The sequence below is a fragment of the Balaenoptera borealis genome (genome assembly GCF_965194805.1).
Source record: "Balaenoptera borealis genome assembly, chromosome: 10".
Taxonomy (NCBI): domain Eukaryota; kingdom Metazoa; phylum Chordata; class Mammalia; order Artiodactyla; family Balaenopteridae; genus Balaenoptera; species Balaenoptera borealis.
Window position 1 is genome coordinate 72,394,662 of NC_138874.1, and position 22,860 is coordinate 72,417,521.

Consider the following 22,860-nt stretch of genomic DNA (forward strand, 5'->3'; position numbering starts at 1 on the left):
AAGTTCTTTGCCACTTCCTACCGAAGGATGGCAGGATTCCACATGCACGGATCAGCCAAATTTCTTTGCTTCCCAGATAAGGAATACCAATGGAGGATACTGTTCCTGCCTTCGTGGAACATCTGTTGCCAGAGGCTGCAGAAAAGGTCAACCAGGTTGTGGCAACTGGCCTTGTAACCTATTTTCCATAGTAACAGATGAATATTGCCGAAGATCCATCACTATATTTTGTACTCTTTGTAGTGCTGCATTCTAGGTGTGTTATAGAAATGAAGATGATATTTGACCTTGTCCTGTTGACCTGGAGGATATTTTGAGTCCACTGTTTTGACCCTGTCAATGTGCTCATAGATAGCTAAGTATGCAAAGTGATCGGAAATGTATGGTGGAATGTGATTACCCAATAGATCACACCAGGACAACATAACAACTGGCATATTTGCGGGTATTCGCTCCCAATTCACTCATGAATTTAGTAAGAAATAATACAAATTATTTATTACACAGCTTATAATGAATATTATGGGAGAAACTGTCAGTGGCTGAGACTTTACTTCTGCAAAGTTTGATCTAGGAAAACTACACTTGGTAGAAGTAGTCACTACAAACACAGTGACAGAGCTATAATCAGGAAAGTTTGATGTGGACAAAAGCTTAATGCCAAATCAAATATTTACTTAGATATGTTTGTATTTACATATACAAAGACTAATCATGGAAACGATAATAAAATATAATTTAAAATAAAAATTGGAAGTCCCATAAGCCCTCTTCACAGCCTTTCTATGATGGGGGGGGGGATGGTAGGCTGTGGACCTTCATTCACATTAGGGAGCAAAAGTAAACAAAAGTGTTCGTTAAGGCAAATCAAACCACTATTGCTTATTCCTCTGCTCTCCCTTTGTTTTCTAGCTTTGGGTAAAGAAGTATTTTCCATTTTTCTTTTCAAGTTCAACATCATAATGCCGGACCGAATTCCCTCCCCCTTCCAAAACAAGAATGATACATGCGGTTAGGCTCGGGGTCACTAAAGGACGAAGCCGGTGGTGGGTCTTTTCTCTTCCTCGCCCGGGTTGATCAGGGCGCGCCGGCTGTCGACTCTGCACAGCTGCCCATGAGGTGGGAGAGCAGAAAGACCGCGCCGACACCGACGCCCGCCCCCAGAGCGCCGTCGTCGCTGGGCAACGCCTCTGCCCCACCCCGGTCGAGCACGTGACGTGTGCGTCACGTGACAGATCAGTCGGCGTCCTCCCGCGGAGGGTTGTAAACAGGCTTAGCGGTGGCCGAGCTGCAGCCCTGCCGCGTCCGCGTCTCCGGCATGCCCGAGGCGGGCGGGGATTTCCCCGCCGCGAGCTCAGCACCCACCTGAGGTAACTCCTGCGGCCTCGGGTCTGGCGTACCCTGCGCCGCGCGGAGCCGCCGCTGCTGGCCGCCGTCGAGGCCGGCCGAGCCCCCGGCCCCGGCAGGGGGTGTGGCTGCCAGTTGTGCGGTCCGCGACAGGTGGGCGGGTCGGGGGCGGCCGTCGAGGCCCGGGCCTCGCACCGCCCTGGGCCGGGGCCCAGGCGCCTAGCCGGCCTAAAGGCGGCAGCGACCCCGGGCCGTGGGCTCTTCCGCCCCGGTTTTCGAGGCTGCCCTTGGGCCGGGCCGAGCCGGGGGCCGCAGGAGCCATCGGGCGCTGAGGGCCCGGGGCTGCCAGCGTGGAGTCCCAGTTGAAGTGCTGCCCCCGATGGGCTGTGAGACCTTGGGCAAGTCAGCCCTCCCCTTGGCCTGAGTTTCCACATCTGTAAAATGAAAGGATGGACTAGGTGATTTCTGAGGATCTTACCCTTCCGACGTGTGTGATCTCGAGAGAGGCCTGTATACATTGGAAGCTGCCAGAGGGAAAGCATAGGTAGATATTTTGTCTTTTAATTGCTGAGTTTCTGTTTGGCTTTGAGTTTTTCACCTGACACTATTTGGATTCTTGTTCACTAGGGTGAAGTTTTTAATAGAAAACTTAGAGAAAGTCATAATGGTTTATGTTACTTTTTTTCTCCCCTCCCAGGCTTTTAAAAATGCAACGGAACCTTTTTTCTTAAAACGTTGTTTGGAAGCCGAATTTGTCAAAATCAGAATCTTTATCTGCCATACTGTCTTCCTCCCCCTTCCCCGGCTCCCATACCCCTGAGAGAACTAGGTTTGGGAGAAAAGGAGGTCCTGTTTTATGTAGTGAGTGAACATAAACAGAATCTGAGGTGATGGTGTGCAGGCAAAAAAGATTATCAGGAGGATTTTTTTTTTTTTAAGTTAAGAGAAATACATAGTTTCCTCATTTGTTGTTTTTGAAGACTAGAGTTGGTAAGTTTACTAGAACTCACAGTTTGATATTAAAAGAGGAAAACCATATCCTTTGACAACTTGTCTGCTTGGTGCTTCTGTGAGGTGTGTGAAAATCAGAGGTCGAGTGGACCATGAGTGGAGCCCAACGTGACCTAGTGGAATATGTTTTCTCTTTTGAAAGCAAACCGACTTCCTTGATCTTTGGTTTAGGTTTAGGCAAGTCACTTCCCTTCTTGGGGTCACAGTTTCTGCTACAAAGTGAGGAAATTGGATTGATTTTGGCTTCCCTTAGGGTTGCCAGATAAAATACAGGACACCCAGTTAAATTTGAATTTTAGTAAACAGTGAATAAGTTTTTAGTATAAATATTGCATAGGGCATGCTTTACCAAAAAGTCTTTGTTTATCCAAAATTTAACTGGGCCGACTGTATTTTTATTTGCTAAATCTGGCAACCCTAGCTCCAACATTTTTGTCTTCTTTAAATTAGTTCCAGGAAGATATTGTAGATGCATAGACCGGAATGAGTTGATTAAACCAGTCAAGACCCTTTGTTTGTTATCAGTAGCAGTGTCTAGTTCTTGAAGAACAGCTCGGTTTCACTTTGGTCCCTCCCGCCCCCCCACCATGTAGCAGTTCCTTTTTTGCTATAATCACATAATGTTTAGGTTTATACTCTTGGTGGTAAACAATTTAAATAACTGAAAGAAAAAAAAGTTGCCAAAATTTCTTAAAGTACCAAATTTGAGTCATGAAATGGCATATACTATTTTTTTTTCTAGAAAAGATACTTTACAGTACTACTTATTCTTTAGTTATCTGATTGACTCAAGACATTCTCTAAAGCAGTGGACTATTCTGATGGTAAATAATCCTACAGGAAGATCTTAGGCCTTTTGCTTTGGCCACCTGTGAGTATGGAAATGACCCGTGTATGCACTATAAACATTTAGTTTTAACTATTTATCAATTTTGTCTTTGCTGTATTTTGAAGATTTTCAATGTTGAATTTTTTTTCAGGGAGTGTAATTTTTAATTCTTCATTTTTGAGGATTTTTAAAAAAAATTAGGCCTGATTTAGTTTGTTTGCTCAACTCACTTTGAAATCCCTGAATTTTCTAATTCATGTATTCATTTAACAGTCAGCAACAACAAAAAACCTGAGTGCCGCCTTTGAGCCAGGCTGATGTGATCAGTGTTGTACTTCTTCAGGTGCTTATTCTGATAGAGGAGTTAAATCACATGCAATCCGGGGGTAATGTGATGAGGGCCTTGAAGTGATACAAGTGCTATGGAAATTGAGAGGAGGATTAGTGCCCATCTGGTCGTTACACTGAATGGCAGAACTTCCTGGAGGGGGTGGTATTTAATCCAGGTCATGGGGGTTAAGGTGGGGTTAGGAAGACAGGCTTAAAGAAAGGTGGGAAGATGCAGGAAAGGGCAGGGGAATCCATCTTCTCAGTTCTACAAAGCATACACTTTGTTGGATTGAAAATAGTTGACAATATTGTTTACATGTAGTTTTTGATTCACTGTGAATGCGAGCCTGAATTCTCTAGTCTTGCTGCTCAGGTTCCTACGGGAGACCTTTTCTCTGGGCCATTCGGTTTCTCCAGAGAATCATCTGTTCTCCCCCTGTGTATCAGTCTTGCTTCTCAAGGTGTATTCCATAGACTGTTCACGTTGGTATCATCTTGGTGCTTGTTAGAGATGTAGAATCTCAGGCCACATCCCAGGTGTACCTCAGAACAAGATGATTTATATGCACAAAAAATTTTGAAAGCACTGGACTGTGCTATGCTATGGCAACAGCACAATAGCAACAACAAAATATTTTTGTCATGCAAAGTCTAACACAAGTTGGATGTAACTCCTCCATCTGTAGCTGTGCCATCTGGCTTCCAAGATGGCAGTGGAAGAGCTGGAGGATCTTGATGAATGGTTTTAAAGGCCAGGCCTGGAAGTGACTAACATTACTCTCACCATATTATATTGGTCAGGAATCAGTCACGTTACCTCTAACATAATTGCAAGGGAGGCTGGAAAATGTATTCTTCTAATTTGCCCAGGAACAGGGACCAGTGTAGTGGATAAGTAGCATTGACTCTGCTTCAGTTGGCCATTCTGGTCCCCAGACTGCTTCATTCTCCCTCCCACATGTAGGGAGGGCATGCTAACCCCCTGTACAGCCAGTCATTGCCTTCAGTTCAAAGTACAGGCATACCTTGGAGATATTGTGGGTTCAGTTCTAGACCAACACGATAAAGCAAATATTGAGATAAAGCAAGTCACAATTTTTTTGGTTTCCCAGTGCACATAAAAGTTATGTTTATGCTATACTGTAATCTGTTAAGTGTGCAATAGCACTGTGTCTAAAAAAGACAATGTACAAACCTTAATTTAAAAATACTCTGTCGTTAAAATGTGCTTATCATCATCTGAGCCCTCAGTGAGTCCTCATCTTTTTCCTGATGGAGGGTCTTGCCTTGATGTTGATGGCTGCTAACTGTTCAGGGTGGGGTGAAGGTTGGGGTGGCTGTTGGAATTTCTTAAAATAAGCCAGCAGTGAAGTTTGCCATATTGATTGACTGTTCCTTCCATGAGCCATTTCTTTGTAGCATGCAGTGCAGTTTGATAAATTTCATGCACGGTAGAACTTCTTTCATAATTGAAGTCAATCCTCTCAAACCTTGCCACTGCTTTATCAACTAAGTGTATGTAACATTTTAAATCCTTTGTTGTCATTTCAGCAGTCTTCAACAGCATCTTCATCAGGAGTAGATTGCATCTCAAGAAACCACTTTCTGTGCTCATCCGTAAAAGCAACTCATCCATTAAAGTTTTATCATGAGATTGCAGCAATTCAATCACATCTTCAGGCTCTACTTCTAATTCTTGTTCTTTTGCTGTTTCCACCACGTCTGCAGTTACTTCTTCCACTGAAGTCTTGAACCCCTTAAGAACTCATCCATGAGGGTTGGCATCAACTTCCAAACTCCACTTAATTTTGATATTTGGAACTCTTCCCATGAATCATGAATGTTCTTAGTGATATCTAGAATGATGAGATCCTTTCCAGAAGGTTTTCAGTTTTGCCCAGATGTATCAGAGGAATCACTATCTATGGCAGCTATAGCCTTCTGAGATGTATTTCTTAAATAATAAGACTTGAAAGTCAAAATTACTCCTTGATCCATGAGCTGCAGAATGGATGTGTTAATGGTCATGAAAACAACCATACAATAATCTCATTGTATATCTCACTCAGTGCTCTTGGGTAACCAAGTGCATTTTCAGTGAGCAGTAATATTTTGAAAGGAATCTTTTTTTCTGGGCATTGGGTCTCAACAGTGGGCTTAAAATATTTAGTAACGTGTTGTGAAAAGATGTGCTGTCACCCAGGCTTTGTTGGTCCATTTATAGAGTGCAGGCAGAGTAGACCTAATTCTTAGGGACCCTAGGAATTTCGTAAATGACCATTGGCTTCAACTTAAAGTCACCAGCTGCATTAGTCCCTAATAAGAGAGTGAGCCTGTCCTTTGAAGTTTTGAAACCAGACATTGACTTCTCTCTAGCTATGAAAGTCCTGGATGGCATTTTCTTCCAATATAACACAGTTTCGTCTTCATTGAAAGTCTGTTGTTTAGTATAACAACCTCATTAATCATTTTAGCTAGATCTTTTGGATAACTTGCTGCAGCTTCTACATCAGCATTTGCTGCTTCCCCTTGCACTTTGATGTTACGGAGACACCTTCTTTCCTTAAACCTCATGAACCAGCCTCTGCTAGATTCAGACTTTTCTTCTACAGCTTCCTGATCTTTCTCAGCCTTTATCAAATTGAAGAGAGTTAGGGCCTTCCTCTGGATTAGGCTTTGGCTTAAGGAAATGTTGTGACTGGTTTGATCTTCTATCTAGACCACTAAAACTTTCTCCATATCAGCAATAAGGATATTTCACTTTCTTATCATTCATGTATTCACTGGAGCGGCATTTTAAATTTTCTTCAAGAACTTCTCCTTTGGGTTCATAACTTGGCTAACTGTTTGGTGCAAGAGGCCTAGCTTTCAGCCAGTCTTGGCTTTCAACATGCCTTCCTCCTTAAGCTTAATCATTTCTAGCTTTTGATTTAAAGTGAGAGGACTCTTTTTTTCATTTAAACCATCCTTTCTCTTGAGGATTATTAACTGGCCTAATTTCAATATTGTGTGTCTCAGGGAATAGGGAGGCTTGAAGAGAGGGCGAGAGACGGGAACAGCTGGTTTGTAGAGCAGTCAGAACACACACAACTTTTATTGATTTAAGTTTGCCATCTCACATGGGCATGGTTCATGGCATCTAAAACAATTAAAATAGTAACATCAGAGATTACACTGATCACAGATCACCATAAAAATACAAGAATAGTGAAAAAGTTTGAACTATTTTAAGAATTACCAAAGTGTGACACAGAGACACAGAAGACACAGAGTGAGCAAATGCTGTTGGAAAAATGGCGCTGATAGACTTGCTCGATGCAGGGTTGCCACAAACCTTTAATTCGTAAAAAATGCAATATCTGCGAAGTCCCAGTAAAATGAAGAGCAGTAAAATGAGGTATGCCTGTACAGGATCTCTGAGTGATGCCTGGCTATCTTATCAGGTCCAGATAAGCCTTTCTTGTTCAAATGAATTAAGAAAACACATTATTTATTACCCTCCTCCCCAAAATATTATAATAAGGGCACAACATGACTAGTAAACAGTAGCATTTGGAAGGTGAAGCATAGACACACAGTAGTTACTCTTCTGTAGCAGTTCTTTAATGTTTATGGACAGATATAAGGGAAGGTTCTCTTCCCTGGAAGGGAAGGATGTTTCTTGATTGGACTCTGATTTTGTTCCCTGGGAGAAACACTCTCATCCTTTTTTCTCCATGGCTCCAGGGACCATCCTTAGGGTTCTTCTTTTTCCATTATTTTGTTTGCCCGCACCCTATGTCCAGAATTGATGCTGGAAGCATGCTGTCCTGGGTATCATGCAGTTTGCCTGTCTGTAGAAGGTTGGACTCCCAGAGGTTGTTTTTAAGTCTTGAACAGACAGACATTCTAAATCTGGGCCTGTTGTTTTTCTGCCGTTACATTTCCTACAGAAACTTAGCAGACTCTTAATCCGTTTACTTCCAGTCAATTCAGAGTACCAATAACCAAATAAATTTTTGATTTTTGCTAGAAACAGCCAATAGTAACCAGCCTACACTGTAAAGTTTCATTTTCCAGTTTTTCCCCATACAGTTTTAAAGTCATCATGTGTGTGATTTGCCTTCTGAGTTACAGCCATCAACAGGTTTTGTAACCATTTTTCTACTGCATAAGGTGGATCATCATCTTTTCCTTCTCTGATATGAAATTCCTCATTGCCTACAGAGTGGTGACTAAGGAAAATGCAACTAGTTTAGGTTTTTGTTATGATAGCATCCCACTTCTGGTAGCGGTTTCTGTTGGAGAGGTGGCCAAGGAACCAGTTGTTTTGTTTGTAGAATTTTCTCTCTATTTTTAGCCAGTGTCTTACTACTGCTCAAAACCTGAGACCTGAGCTCTTTGGCATCCTATAGGCAAATTAGCTCATTTTGTACCTTTATTATTTCACATACTTTTTATTGTGGCTTTCTCCACTTTGCTAAATTAATTAGTAATCCCATATTTTCTGTCTTTAAAAAACAGTTGAAATCTTTTTTGTCTGCTTGGGTGCCGTCTCTCCTCATTTGTGGCCTTGTGATTTATGTCTTTTTTTCTTTCCTTTTTTTTAAATTTAATTTTTCATTTTGAGATAACTGTAGGTTCATATGCAGTTGTAAGAAATAATGTAGAGGGATCCCATTTAACCTTTATACAGTTTTCCCCAAAGTTAACAGCTTGCAAAATTTTAGTACAATATCACAACTAGGATATTGACATCTTTATAGTTAAGATGCAGAATATGTCTGTCACCACAAGGATCTCTCATGTCGTTCTTTTTAAAAATTAATTAATTAATTAATTAATTAATTAATTTTGGGCTGCATTGGGTCTTTGTTGCTGCATGTGGGCTTTCTCTAGTTGTGGCGAGTGGGAGCTACTCTTCATCGCGGTGCACAGGCTTCTCATTGCAGTGGCTTCTCTTGTTGCGGAGCAAGGGCTCTAGGCATGCGGGCTTCAGTAGTTGTGGCACGTGGGCTCAGTAGTTGTGGCTCATGGGCTCCAGAGCACAGGCTCGGTAGTTGTGGCGCACGGGCTTAGTTGTTCTGTGGCATGTGGGATCTTCCTGGGCCAGGGCTCAAACCCGTGTCCCCCTGCGTTGGCAGGCGGATTCTTAACCATTGTGCCACCAGGGAAGTCCCCCTCATGTTGTTCTTTTATAACTACCCCCACTTCTCCCTGCTCCCACTGCTTTCTTAACCCCTGGCAACCACTAATCTGTTCTCCCATTTCTATAATTTTGTCTTTTCAAGGATATTATATAAATGGAATTATACATTATGTGATCTTTTTGGATTGGCTTTTCTCACTCAGCATAATTCTCTGGAGATTCATCATTGTTGTTTCATGTCCAAATAGTTCTTTTTTTATTCCTTTTTTATTGCTGAGTAGTATTCTGTGGTATGAATGTACCATAATTTGTTTAATCACTCACTTGCCGAAGGACATCTAGTTGAATAAAGCTATTACAAACATTTGTGTGCAGGTTTTCCTGTAACCATATTACTTCATTTCTCTGGTTATAAAACTCCTGGAGTTGCTGGGCCGTATGATATTCACATGGTATGTTTTAGGAAATTGCCCAAGTGTTTTCCAGAGTACCATTTTACATTCCTACCAATATGGAAAGGATGGTTCAATTTCTCCTTATGCTTGCCCACATTTTGGTGTTGGCACTATTTTTAATTTTAGTCATTCTAGTAGGTATGTAGTGATAACTTCATTGTGATTTTAATTTGCATTTCCCTAATGGCTAGTACGGTTGAACATATTTTCATGTGTTTATTTGCCACTTGTATATTCTCTCAGCAAAAGTCTCTTCATGTCTTTTGCCCATTTACTAATTGGATTTTTGTTGTTGTTGACTTCTGAGAGTTCTTTATATATTTTAGATACTAGTCCTTTGTCAGATATGTGGTTTGCAAATATTTTCTCCCAGTCTGTGGCTGATTTTTTCACCCTTTGAAGAACAAAAGTTTTTTATATTTATGAAGTTCAATTTATAAATTTTTCCAATTGGGAATCAAGCCTTTGGTGTCAAGTTTAAGAACTCTGTCTAACTCTAAATCCTAAAGTTTTTTTTTTTTTTAATGCTTTTTCTCCCCTAAAAGCTTTTAGGTTATACATTTAAGTGCATGAACTATTTTGAGTTAATTTTTGTGTAAGGTGTTGAAACTTCATTTGAGGTTCATTTTTTTCCCCTTATTGCTCTGGCACCATTTGTTAAAAAGTTCTCTTTCCTTCACTGAATTGCTTAATTAAAAATCATTTGGGCATATTTGTGTGGGTCTATTCATGGGTTCTCTGTTCTGTTCCATTGAATTATATGTCTGTCTCTCTGCCAGTATCACACAGTCTTGATCGTAGCTCTATAATAAGTTTTGAAATCAGTAGACTGATTCCTCCCATTCTCTTCTCTTTCAGGATTGTTTTAGCTTTTCTTTTTCCATATGCATTTGAAAATAATCTTGTCTATGTCTACAAAAGTCTTTAAAAGATTTTGACAAGAATCTTGTTAAGCTTGTGTATTAATTAGAGAATAATAGACATTTTTACTTTGTTGAGTCTTCCAGTCCATGAACACAGGTATGCATCTTAATTTATTTATTAGTTTATTCTCTAATTTCTTTCGTCAGCATTTTATAGTTTTCAGCATAAAAGATCTTTGTTACATTTACACCTAAGTATGCCATATATTTTCATGATTGTAAATGGTGTTGTATTTTTAATTTCCGTGTCCTTGTTTTCATTGTTAGTATTAGAAGTACAACTAATTTTTGTATGTTTATCTTGTATACTACAACTTTGCTGAATTCACTTATTCTGCGAGTTTTTTTTGTAGATTCCTTGGGACTTTCTGTGTCATCTGAAAATAGGTACAGTTTTATTTCTTTCTAAGCTGCATGCCTTTTGTTTCTTTTCTTGCCTTACTGCATTGGCTAGAACTTCCAGCACTATGTTATAAATAAGAGTTGCCTTTTTCCCAGTCTTAGGGGCAAAGCAATTGTTTTCTTATCATTAAGTATAATATTAGGTGTAGGGGTTTTTTTTGTAGGTGCTGTTTTTCAAGTTAAGGATGTTCTTTTTTATTCTTATTTTTCTGAGAGTTTTTTTTCTTAAATCATGAATGGGTGTTGAATTCTGTCATATGCTTTTTCTTTGTTCATTGGAATCATATGATTTTATTCATTAGCCTCTTGACATAGTAGATTACATTGACTACTTTCCTTTTTTAAAAAAATTTTTATTGGAGTATAGTTGATTTACAATGTTGTGTTACTTTTTGCTGTACAACAAAGTGAATCAGTTATACATATACATATATCCACTCTTTTTTAGATTCTTTGTCCATATAGGTCATTACAGAGTACTGAGTAGAGTTCCCTGTGATATACAGTAGGTCCTTATTAGTTATTTATTTTATATATTATAGTGTGTATATGTCAGTCCCAGTCTCCCAATTTATCCCTCCCCCTTATTAATTTTCAAAAATTGAAAAAAAATCTTATATCCTTGGAATAAGCCTCACTTGGTCATGGTTTATAATTCTTTTTATATTTGCTGAATTCTGTTTGCTAATATTTTAAGGATTCTTTTTTCTGTTTAGAGAACTTCCTGTAGCCATTTCATCTTTTGGGGGTATATCTGCTGGTGACACAGTCTCTTAGTTTACTTTTATCTCAAATGTCTTGATTTCCCCTTACTTTTTGAAGGATTTTTTTTTTTTGGATATAGGGTTCCCAGTTGACAGTTCTTTTCTTTCAGTCCTTGAAAGGTGTTGTGTCTTTCCTTCTGGCCTCCCTGATTTTTCATGAACTATTTGCTGCCATTTAAATGATGTTTCCCCTGTAGGTAAGGTGTTATTTCTCTCTCACTGCTTTCAAGATATATATGTTTTTCCTTAGTTTTCAGAAGTTTGACTGTTCCATATCTTGCTGAGGATTTCTTTGAGTTTATCCTGTTTGAGGTTTGCTCAGAATCTTGAGTCTGTAAATATATCTTTTGCCAAATTTGGACTTCTTCAGCCATTATTTCAAGTACTTTTTCAGCTCAGCTCTCTCCGATGACATGAATGTTAAATCTTTAGTTATAGACCCACAGGTGCCTGAGGCTCTGTTCATTTTTCTTTTTCAGTTTATTTTTCTCTTTGACATCCAGATTGGGTAGTTTCTATTGGTCTGTCTTCTGGTTCACTGCTTTTTTTCTGTCCCCACCATTCCACTGAGCCCATCTCTTGGTTTTTGTATTTTGGTAATTGTATTTTTCAGTTCTGAAATTTCCTTTTGGCTCTTCTTTACACCTTTGCCTCTTTATTTCTTTGCTGAGACTTTTTTTTTTTTTTAACCAAGACACAGCAGTGGTGGGGATGAAAGTCCCAGCTACCTACTCAGCCTCCTTTGATACCGTCCTGATGGGGATGTTGGGATGCTTTGTTACATCTTGGTGAGAGAAGATGTCTAGTCTACCCTTGGTCTTTGCTGGCATGGGTAGGGGTGTGGCCACAGGTTTTTTTTTCTGTGGTATTTGGCTGGAGTAGGGTGATTGTTGTCTACTTTTTTTTTTTTTTTGTCTTTCTAGGCTGACTCTTTTCTATACTCCTTTGGTTATTAGAAAGAGCAGGCTTTTCTTGGGGCTTTTTTGTTTGTTTGTTTACACTTCTTGGCGTTTCTGGATTTGCCAGTTCTTCAGCTCCAAGTTTGGATTATATGAGGCAAAAAGAAAACCCAGGAAATTGAACACCATGCCATTCCTTGAATCCTGAGGTCCCTAGCTGGTCTGCCGCCTTCTTTCTGCCTTTCAGAGTCTTGTATTTGTTTTACATATAATGTTCAGAGTTTTTATTTGTCCTTAGTGGAAAAATAGGGAAAAGTACATTAACTTCCCAGAAGTGTAAGCTTCTTCTTCTTTTTTTTTTTTAATTTTATTTATTTATTTTTGGCTGTGTTGGGTCTTTGTTTCTGTGCGAGGGCTTTCTCCAGTTGCGGCGAGCGGGGGCCACTCTTCATCACGGTGCGCGGGCCTCTCACTATAGCGGCCTCTCTTGTTGCAGAGCACAGGCTCCAGACGCACAGGCTCAGTAGTTGTGGCTTACGGGCCTAGATGCTCTGCGGCATGTGGGATCTTCCCAGACCAGGGCTCGAACCCGTGTCCCCTGCATTGGCCGGCAGATTCTCAACCACTGCGCCACCAGGGAAGCCCAAAGCTTCTTCTTTTTAAAAAATCCTTTTATTATCATTTTAATAGAGTCTTGGTGGAAGAGGAACTAAACCTAAGTATTCAGTCCACACCTTTATTACTTCTTAATATTTTATTTCATTTGTATGAATTAGGCAGATTGAATATGTCATTTACTCAGTGCTTGTATTGTTCATGGCACACAATCTTATGTGGAAGAGCCTTTGGAAATGATTGAGAGCATGAAGCTCTGCTTGGCTAAGGTTTCTCAAAAAGCTCCAAGCCATAATGAGTTCCTTCTGTGTTGCTCCCAGAAAGATTAGTTTGCTTCTTGGTGAATTTCTTTAGGGTAGTTGATGTAGAAGATGATACTTTAATACTGTAACCTAATTTTTAAGTTTAAATGACCTTTCATTTTATGCCAGGAGGCTACATACTGTAAATCTTTAAATTTAACTTGATTTGTTAAAAATTAATTTAAATATGTTCTCAGGAAGGATATCTTTATATTAGATTATATCAAAGCATTACAAATTTAAAGAATCACTGAAAGTCTTAAGTTTGTTAATTCAGTTGTGATAGTGTTAGGAATGTTCAGTTGTGATAGTGTTAAGAATGTTCTAGTGCTTACCCAGATTGCATAGCCGTTAAGGATATGGCTCTGGAGCCAGCTTCAGTGCTTACTGATGACCTTGGGCCTGGGTTTCTTCATCCATAAAGTGTGGATGATCACAGTTACACTACTTCATAAAGTTATTGTGATGATGTGAGTTGTTTTTAACTTACTAAAACTGAAAATATTTTTCTATTTTATCATAAAACTTAAAAAAATGTCAATTCTGTTAGTAACAGCATCTAATACAACTTGATGTTAGACTTAAGAGATTAGACTTACGAGTTAGGAAACCTGAGTTCCACTCCCAGCTTTCCTGAAGAGCTGCTTGACTTCTGCCAAGCAGCCTTGCTTCATCCCTTTCTGCCTTATTTTACTCATTTATAAAAGTAGGGTTGAGTTTGAACTGGTTGATCTTTAAGATTCCTTCTGTTTCTTCCATTCTGGTTTTTTGTCTCACTGAATCATAACTGAGCTAGTTATAACACAGTTCATGAGGAGAGCACATTTTACAACCAGGAGAAGAAAAAGGATTCCGGTGGGGAGGGCAGGATAATTTTACGGAAACGTTTAATTAAGTTTGTTTCACGCAATCCTAATTGAGGGCAAAACTAATGCCTGTGGATGGAAGGGTGGCGCTCTTGTCTCAGCCTAATGGACCCATGTTTAACAGTTACTCCTGTCCAACATCGAAATGGGCCACCTTAAGTGCTGGATGCTTCCTAACACTGAAAGGACAAAAGTCAAGGTCAGACTGGCAAATGATATATCAGAGTCAGGTCGAGGTTATTTAAATCTCAGCCAAGGATGGTGCTGGATGACTTCTCTAACTTTCTGGCCTCCCATGGGTAGAAATCATGACATGATAAAGTTGTTAAAATAATCAAGAAAAAACATATTGTAATGTGGCACAGAGGTCACTAACTTTAACTGAATTATAATAATGACAATTCATATAATAAATTCCTTTTTATTTGCAATTTTTTTTGGTTGGAGTGCAGACTGAGTACTTTTTGTTCTCAGTTTTGAAAGTGTTGCTTCTCTTAAGTCTTATGTAGTTTTTGATGATTCATGTGGGGAAAGGAGCACTATTATTTTCTTCTTTTTGAATGATCTTTGGTTTTTTTTTTAACGTCTTTATTGGAGTATAATTGCTTTACAATGTTGTGTTAGTTTCTGCTGTATAACAAAGTGAATCAGCTATACACATACGTGTATCCCCATATCTCTTCCTCTTGTGTCTCCCTCCCACCCTCCCTATCCCGCCCCTCTAGGTGGTCACAGAGCACCGAGCTGATCTCCCTGTACTATGCGGCTGCTTCCCACTAGCTATCTATTTTACATTTGGTAGTGTATATGTCCATGCCACTCTCTCACTTTGTCCTAGCTTACCCTTCCCCCTCCCCGTGTCCTCAAGTCCATTCTCTACATGTGCGTCTTTATTCCTGTTCTCCCCCTAGGTTCTTCAGAACCATATTTTTTTTTTTTTTTTTTAGATTCCATATATATGTGTTAGCATACGGTATTTGAATGCTTGCCACTTTTCTTTTAAGCTAAGCTGGGAACTGTGAGTTTGGGTTCTTAGGTCCTTGAGATATGCAGCTAAATTTGTCATCAACTATGTGGGTGCACTGCCAACTTCTCTGGAGATGTTTACCAGTCTGGGCAATTTTGATAGTATTATCTTCTTACAGTTTCTGCTGTGAGGCAGTCTTTGAAGAAATATATGATATGTGGCAGAGCAAGCCCTTGGGGAGAAAAAGGTATTCTTATTACTTTTTATTAAATTATAATGTTCTTGTTCCCAGCTCCTGCGGTAGAATTTTGGTCCAAAGGAACAACTATCTCACCCTGCCTTAGCATCTGGTTGAGGAGGTTTTGTGTGTGTGTGTGTGTGTGTGTGTGTGTGTGTGTGTGTGTGTGTGTGTGTTTACATTTCCTAAAATATCTCAGGTCTCCTTTACGCACTCTGTGTCCTGGTCCGCAGTGCTGCTGACATTTAGGTGTGGGTAGTTTGTCGTGGGGGCTGTCTGGTGCATTTTAGAATGTTTAGCAGCTTTCTTGGCCTCTTCACACTAGATGCCAGTAGCCTCCCGACAGTTCTGGCAACGAGAAATACCTCTAAGACATTGCCAAAAGTCCCCTGGGGGGCATAATCACCCCGGTTGAAAACCACTGACTTACGAATGCCTCTCAGCCAGCCCCCTGCCACAGTTGTGGCCATCCTACTCCCATCTGGTTTCTCCATGTTGCCAGCCTTGGTCACAGCCTCTTCCTCCTAACTGTGCTCTGCTCAGGTAATTAGGTGGAAAGTTGCCAAGTGGAAGGTGGAATCAGTGGGGAATAGGGCAGAGCTGGAGTCAGGTGTGGCCCTGGGTAGTGGCTGAGCACTGCAACATGCAGATGGGTGTGTTTTTTGGTGGCAGCTAATGATTAGACTTAAAAACAAATGTTCTTTGACATGAAACTGAGCTGACAGTGACACCGGTGGTCCTAGCGCACAACACTAATCAGGTATGTGATGTCTTCATGTTGTCTGAAGCCTGCCTTGGGAGTCTGGGGTTTCTAAAGAAAGCTTTTTTCTCCTCAATGTTTTTATTTGAAAGAAGCAAAGAAAAGAGAAACTGCATCTTGGTGAACTTCCTTATTCAATTTAGATTTCATTTTTGAGGTGACTTTAGTAGCTAGAGTCAATTTTTTTACATGTACGAAATGAGATGGAAGAATTTGTAAATATGAAGCATCAAATGTTTAATGAGTGCATCTGGGGATGGTGCCACGACCTCAAGAAATGCTCAGAGTGCTGAGGGAGCGAGACAAGGTAATTGCAAATGATACCACCATGTAAGGAATGGTGGCTCTGTCTTGGGTGGGGGCAGGTGGTGAGGGGTGGGCAAGGAGAGATCTCATAGATAAACTTGAGACTGGAACAGGTGTTCACAGTCCTTGTTTTATTCGTTTTCAGACAATCAATTTTCATTATTAGTACTTTTTTCTGGGCTTTACTGATTGTTTTTTATCTAGTCAAGGTCATCCTGAATGCCCGTTTTTATAAGTTTTATTCTCTTAACATTTATTGCATGACATTTTCCATTTTTAGCAACTCTTAAGGACTGCATGTTGCATTTTATGGTTATATCCCAATTTATTTAACCATTTCCCTGTTGCTTAACATATAGCTTATTTTAAAGAACTTCGCTACTGTAAATATCCTTTGATGAGTAACTTTGGGCATACGTTTGAATCCACAGTTCAGATGATTTGTTTAGGACAGTGTCATGAACTGGGTGAAGTGGTGTGGATATTTTTAAGGCTCTTGGCTTATATTGCTGAACTGCATTGCTGAAAGTTTCTAATTAACATTCCCACTAGCAGGGTGTTGAGTGGCCATTTTAGGGCATTCTTGCCAATGTTGAGTGTTTTAAAAAAGAAAATAACTGACTTAACAGGTGGAAGACATCTCATTGTTATCTTCCTTTGCCTGTTTAAATTATTAAAGAAGTTGATTTTTTGTTGTTACTGTTTTTCTTTTTCCTTTAAAAGTACATTAGCCTCTTTTGCAAATTGGCTGTACATGTTGTTTTCCCATTAATCTTTTGGGGTGCTACTGCTTTTCTTCTGATTCCTTTATAAAATTTATTTATATGTTGAAGGAAGTGACCTTTTCTGTCATGTTTGGCAAAACACTGTTCCAATTTTACAATTACGTCTTTTGCTTTATGTGTGACTTTTAATTTTGATATGATTTCACATTTAGAGAAAGAGTGTAAGAGTACAAAGAGTTACCATATATCCTTTACTAAGATTCACCAATTGTTATAAATTTACCCCATTAGCTTTATCACTCTCTCTCTATGCATATATAAATGTATTTTTTTCTGATTCATTTGAGTCTAAGTTGTGTATATCCTAAGACCTGGAGCATTCTGTTATATGAGCATAGTAAAATTTAATAATTAATACAGTACTGTTATCTAACTCACAGTTCATATTGCATTTTCAACAGTTGTCCCTATAATGTCCTTCATTGCTCTTGTGTTTTCTCTGTCCAGTGTCCAATCCAGAATCATGCTGAATTTGGTTGTCACGTTTATTTAGTCTCTTTTGATTTGGAATATTTCCTCAACCTGTCTTTGTCATTCTTGATACTGACATTTTTGAAGACTGTAGACCAGTTTTTTGGGGTTTTTTTCCCTAGAATGTCCCTCAATTTGCATTTATCTGAAGTTTCCGAATGGTTAGAGTCAGGTTATACATTGTAGACGGAATAACACAAAAGTGATTTTTATTGTTCTCAGTGCAAGACAGTTTGGAGCCACCTGATGTTAGTTTGTTCCAGTATTGGTGATAACGTTGGACACTTGGAGAAGTTGCTATTTGCCAGATTTCTCTACTGCCAAGATACAGATTTTCCCTTTGAAGTTAATAACTATTAACACTATATAAATATCCTGTTCCTCATCGAATATTCACCCACACGTTTTAGCATCCAGTGATGATTTTCCAACTCCATACTTCCTTCTGTATTTATTAGTTGGTGTTCTGCTGTAAAGAAGAGCTCCACCTCCGTTTATTTATTTAATTATTTATTTGAATTATTCATAGATCTGTTCTTATTTAGTGGCCTATGATTCATTACTCTAATTATTTTGATAATTGTCCCAGACTTAGTCAGTGAACCCTTTCAAGCTGGCTTCTGTCTCCTTTTTATATGTCTCCATAATTCTTTGAACATTTTTTTGCTTTCTGGTGCAACAAGGTGCTCTGGGCTCATTTTATGTGCCTCAGCCCTCAAATAAGCTTTTCTCCAGGGAGCCTTGTTCCTGTTAGTGGGGAACAAGATCTGGGTGTATGTTGGGTACAACTAGCGTGTCATTACTTCTACTCCCTTTCTGTGGACAGAGCTAGGATATGTTTGTGTGTGTGTGTAGACACACATGCACATGCACAGATATATCTGCATTTTTTATTTATATATATTAAAAACTGTGATTTTGTATTGATACTACCAATGTTAATCCAACACCACGGGGAGACATTCTGGTGTCCCTCCTTATGTTGAATTTTGTCATGTGCTTTTGCATCTTGCTTACACACAGGGTGTAAAGATATTCTCCTATGTTTATTTCTAGGAGTTTTATAGTTTTGGCTTTTAGGTTAAAATTAAGAGGTACAAACTTCCAATTGCAAAATAAACGACTCACAGGTATGAAATATACAGTGTGGGGAATATAATCAATAATTATATAATATCTTTGTGTGGTGACAGATGACAACTACACTTATCATGGTGATCATTTTGAAATGTATAGAAATATTGAATCACTATGTTGGGTACCAGGAACCAACATAGGGTTATAGGTCAAATATACTTCAAAAACAAGCAAACTCATAGAAAAAGAGATGAGATTTGTTGTTATTGGAGGCGGGGACAGGGGGAAATTGGATGAAGATAGTCAAAAGGTACAAACACTCATGTATAAGATAAATAAGTACTAGGGATGTGATGTACAACATGATAAATACAATTAACACTCCTCTGTGTTATATATGAAAGTTGTTAAGAGAGTAAATCCTAAGCGTCTCATCACACGGGAAAAATATATTTTTCTATTTCGTTAATGTTGTATCTGTGTGAGATGGTGGATGGTCACTAAACTTATTGTGGTCATCATTTCATGATGTATGTAAGTCAAATCATTATGTTGTACACCTTAAACTTACACAGTGCTGTATGTCAATTATATCTCAGTAAGACTGGAAGGAAAAAATAGATGTGTGTACTGAACTAAAACTTTTGAAGTTTACTGTCTCATGAAAATTTGCTGCTTTGCAACTGGCTTGGAAAAATAACATATTAAAAATAAAATTCAGAGCATGGAACTTTTTTCTGTTTTGAAGTCAGAAGACTGTTCTTCAAAATAAATGCATCAAAAAATTTAAAAAACGATCTGTGATCCATCTCAAATTATTTTTTGTTCATGATGTCAGATTAGGGGTTAAAGTTTATCTTTTATTCTACATGGATATCCAGTTGCTCCAGCACTATTTGTTGAAAAGGATTTCCATTCCCTATTGAATTGCTTTGGTGCCTCTTTTGAAAGTCGGTTGACCATGTAAGTGTGAGTCTATTCCTGGACTCTCTGTTCTGATATATTTGTCTGTCCTTAGGCCAGGACCATACTTGGAGGATTACTGTGGGTTTATAATAAGTCTTGAAGTGTTAAGTCCTTCAACTTATTCTTTTTGAAAATTGTTTTGGCTGTTTTAGATCCTTCGCATTTTCCTATACGTTTTAGAATCAAATGGCCAATTTCTACAAAAACATCTGGTAGAAATATGAATGGAATTCTCATTTGGGCAGAATCAACATCTTTATAGTAGTGAATTTTCCAAATTACAAGCAACGTGTATGTCTCCGTGCAGTTAGATATTTAATTTCTCTCAGCAGTGTTTTGTAGGTTTCAGTATATGAGACATGCATGTCTTTTGTTAAGATTATTCATAATTAATCTTCTCTTTGACATTAAGATAAATTTTTAAAATTTCATTTTCATTTTGTTGCTGTTATGTGGAAATACATTTGGATTTTGTGAAATGACCTTGCATCCTGCAGCCTTGCTAAATTGACTTAGATTAATCTGACTAGACTAATTTAGATTTCCTAGAAATTTCTCTCTTAGTAATTATGTACTCTGTGAAAAGAAACAGTTTTATACCTTCCTTTCCAATTTTTAGGCCTTATGTTTCTTTTCCTTGCCATATTACACTGGCTAGGACCTTCTGTCCAGTTGTTGAATACAAGTGGTAAGAGTGGGCATTCTTGTCTTGCTGCCAATCAAGTGGGGAAGGCCTCAGGATTTCACTATTAAGTGTGTTATTTGCTGTAGATTTATGCGATTGAGGAAATTTCTCTGTTTCTAGTGTGCTGAGGGTTTTTATTTTTTAAACTCAGAATGGATGTTGATTTTTGGCAAGTGCTTTTGTTGCATCTGTTATTATGTTACATGACACTGACTTTGAGATGTTAATCCAACTTTATATTCCTGGGATAAACCCCACTTGGTCATGATATATTACTCTTTTTTTTTTTTTTTTTTTTTTTAAAGCACTTTTCTTTTTTTTTTTTATAGCTACTTTATTTATTTATTTTATTTTATTTTTGGCTGTGTTGGGTCTTCGGTTCATGCGAGGGCTTTCTCTAGTTGAGGCAAGTGGGGGCCACTCTTCATCGCGGTGCAGGGACCGCTCTTCATCGCGGTGCGCGGGCCTTTCACTATCGCGGCCCCTCCCGTCGCGGGGCACAGGCTCCAGACGCGCAGGCTCAGTAGTTGTGGCTCACGGGCCCAGCTGCTCCGTGGCATGTGGGATCTTCCCAGACCAGGGCTCGAACCCGTGTCCCCTGCATTAGCAGGCAGATTCTCAACCACTGCGCCACCAGGGAAGCCCCTATTACTCTTTTTTAAGTTGCCAATTTTTCCATTAGTTCGCCAAAGGTGTTTTCATCTCAGTTCATGAACTATGTTCGTGATTTGTAGTTTTTTGTAATTTTTTTTTGATTTTATTTATAGGTTTATGCAGAGCATCTAAAATGAGCTGGGAATTGTTCTCTACCTTATTGTTTGATAGAATTCACCAGTGAAACCATCTGAGCTTTGAGTTTTCTTTTCCCAGAAGGTACACTAACCAGTTCAATTTGTTTAATAGAGATATGGCTATTCAGGTTTTTTAAATTTCAGCTTGTGTCAGTTGTGGAAAGTTGTGTTTCTCTTTTTCCATTCTCTTTACTTTAGACCTGTGTCTTTATATTCAAAGTGTATCTCTTGTAGGGTATGGTTGGGTCTTGGCTTTTGTGTTTTTTGTTTTTCTTTCTCCCCATTCTGACAATCTCTACTTTTTAATTGGAATGTTTAGTCCCTTTATATGTAGTATATTGAATACTTACTGATACACAGTTGATTCTCATTATTCATGGATTATATATCTGCAAATTTGCCTACTCACTAAAACTTAATTCTGATCCTAATATCAGTGCTCACAGTGCTCTTAAGGTCATTCATGGACATGCACAGAACAGTGAGATTTTTGAGTCATCTAGTCTGCAGGCTCCCAACTGAGGTTGAAAAGTCAAACTCTGCCTTCTCGTTTGATTTCTCATACTGTAAACATGTGTCCTTTTTGTGATCTATTCAGTGCCATGTTTCTCACATTTTTGTACTTTTTTGTGGATTATATCACTGTTTAAAACTACCCGTAAGCGTAGTGCTGAGGTGCTGTCTAGTGTTCCTAAGTAAAGAAGGCTGTAATGTGCCTTACAGAGAAAATAGGCATGTTATTAGATAAGCTTCCTTCAGGCAGGAGTTAAAGTACTGTTGGTCATGAGTTCAATGTTAATGGATGGACAAAATATATTTGCTAAATAAGGTGTCTTTAAACAGAAACAAACATAAAACAATGTTGTGTATTGATGGTTGACTAAAGTGTTGTGACCAGAGGCTCCCAGGAACCTAACCTTGTATTTCCCCTAGGAGCAATGGTTCTGTATTCCCGAATTCCATGTTCGTGGCAATGTTATAGAACATAACTGTGCACATTGAGAACTGGCTGTAGTTGGGTTTAGATCTTTTTTTCTTTATCTGTTACTCTTTTATTCCCTTACTCTATTGACTTTTTTCGTGTTCCATTTAATAACTTTTTTTTAGTGGTTGCATTTGCAATTGCAGCATGCATCCTTAACTTATTCCAGTCTTTCCTACTCTCAGAGTTAATATTTTACCGATTCTTTTAAAAAAGAAGCACCTTGCAACAATATAATTCCATTCCTGTCACGTTCATTGTGCTATTGTTTTAATATATTTTACATAACCCTACATTATACCCTAATGTTACACTTCCTGCATTAAACAGCTGGCACCTTCTAAAGAAATTGAGGAGAAAATGAAAGATAGTTCTTCTTTTACCTGCATATTTTCCATCTCTGGTACCCTTCATTTCTTTTTGTAGATTCTAGTTTTTATCAGGTGTCATTTGCTGGGAATGAATTTCCTTAGTTTTTGTTTATCTGGATATCTTTATTTTGCTTAATTTTTGGAGGATATTTTTGCTGCATATGGAATTCTTTTAGCATTATAGATGTCATTTCATTGCTTTTTGGCTTCTTTTTTCTGACAGAAAGTGGTCATTCATGTTGTTACTGTTATTGTCATTGTTATTATTTCTTTCTAGGTGCTTTCAAGATTTTTCTCTTCATTTTTGGTTTTCAGCAGTTTATGATGCTCAAGTGAAGTTCTGTTTATATTGATCCTACTTATGGTTCACTGAGTTTCTTGGATTTATAAGTCAGTGTTTTTCATCAGATTTGGGAGGTTTTTGGCTATTGTACCTTCAAATACTTTTTCTGCTCCAATTTCACTCTCTTCCCCATCTATGTCTCCAATTATATATATGTTACACTGCTTGATATTATCTCACAGGTTTGTGAGAGTGTGTTCATTCTTCTACAATCTTTTTTTTCCTCTATTTTTCAGCTTGGATAATT

General features: G+C 38.6%; 1 protein-coding gene across 9 annotated transcripts in view; it reads left to right on the plus strand.

The window, feature by feature from the left end:
• Positions 1-22,860, plus strand: part of MARCHF8 (membrane associated ring-CH-type finger 8) — a 112,568-nt gene continuing 89,708 nt past the window's right edge. For 2 of the 9 annotated variants that reach the window (XM_082339501.1, XM_082339499.1), the window contains exon 1: positions 1-1,370. The gene's annotated coding sequence lies outside the window, so the exon portion shown is untranslated. The other 7 variants (XR_014230939.1, XM_082339493.1, XM_082339496.1 and 4 more) reach the window with 5 other exon arrangements.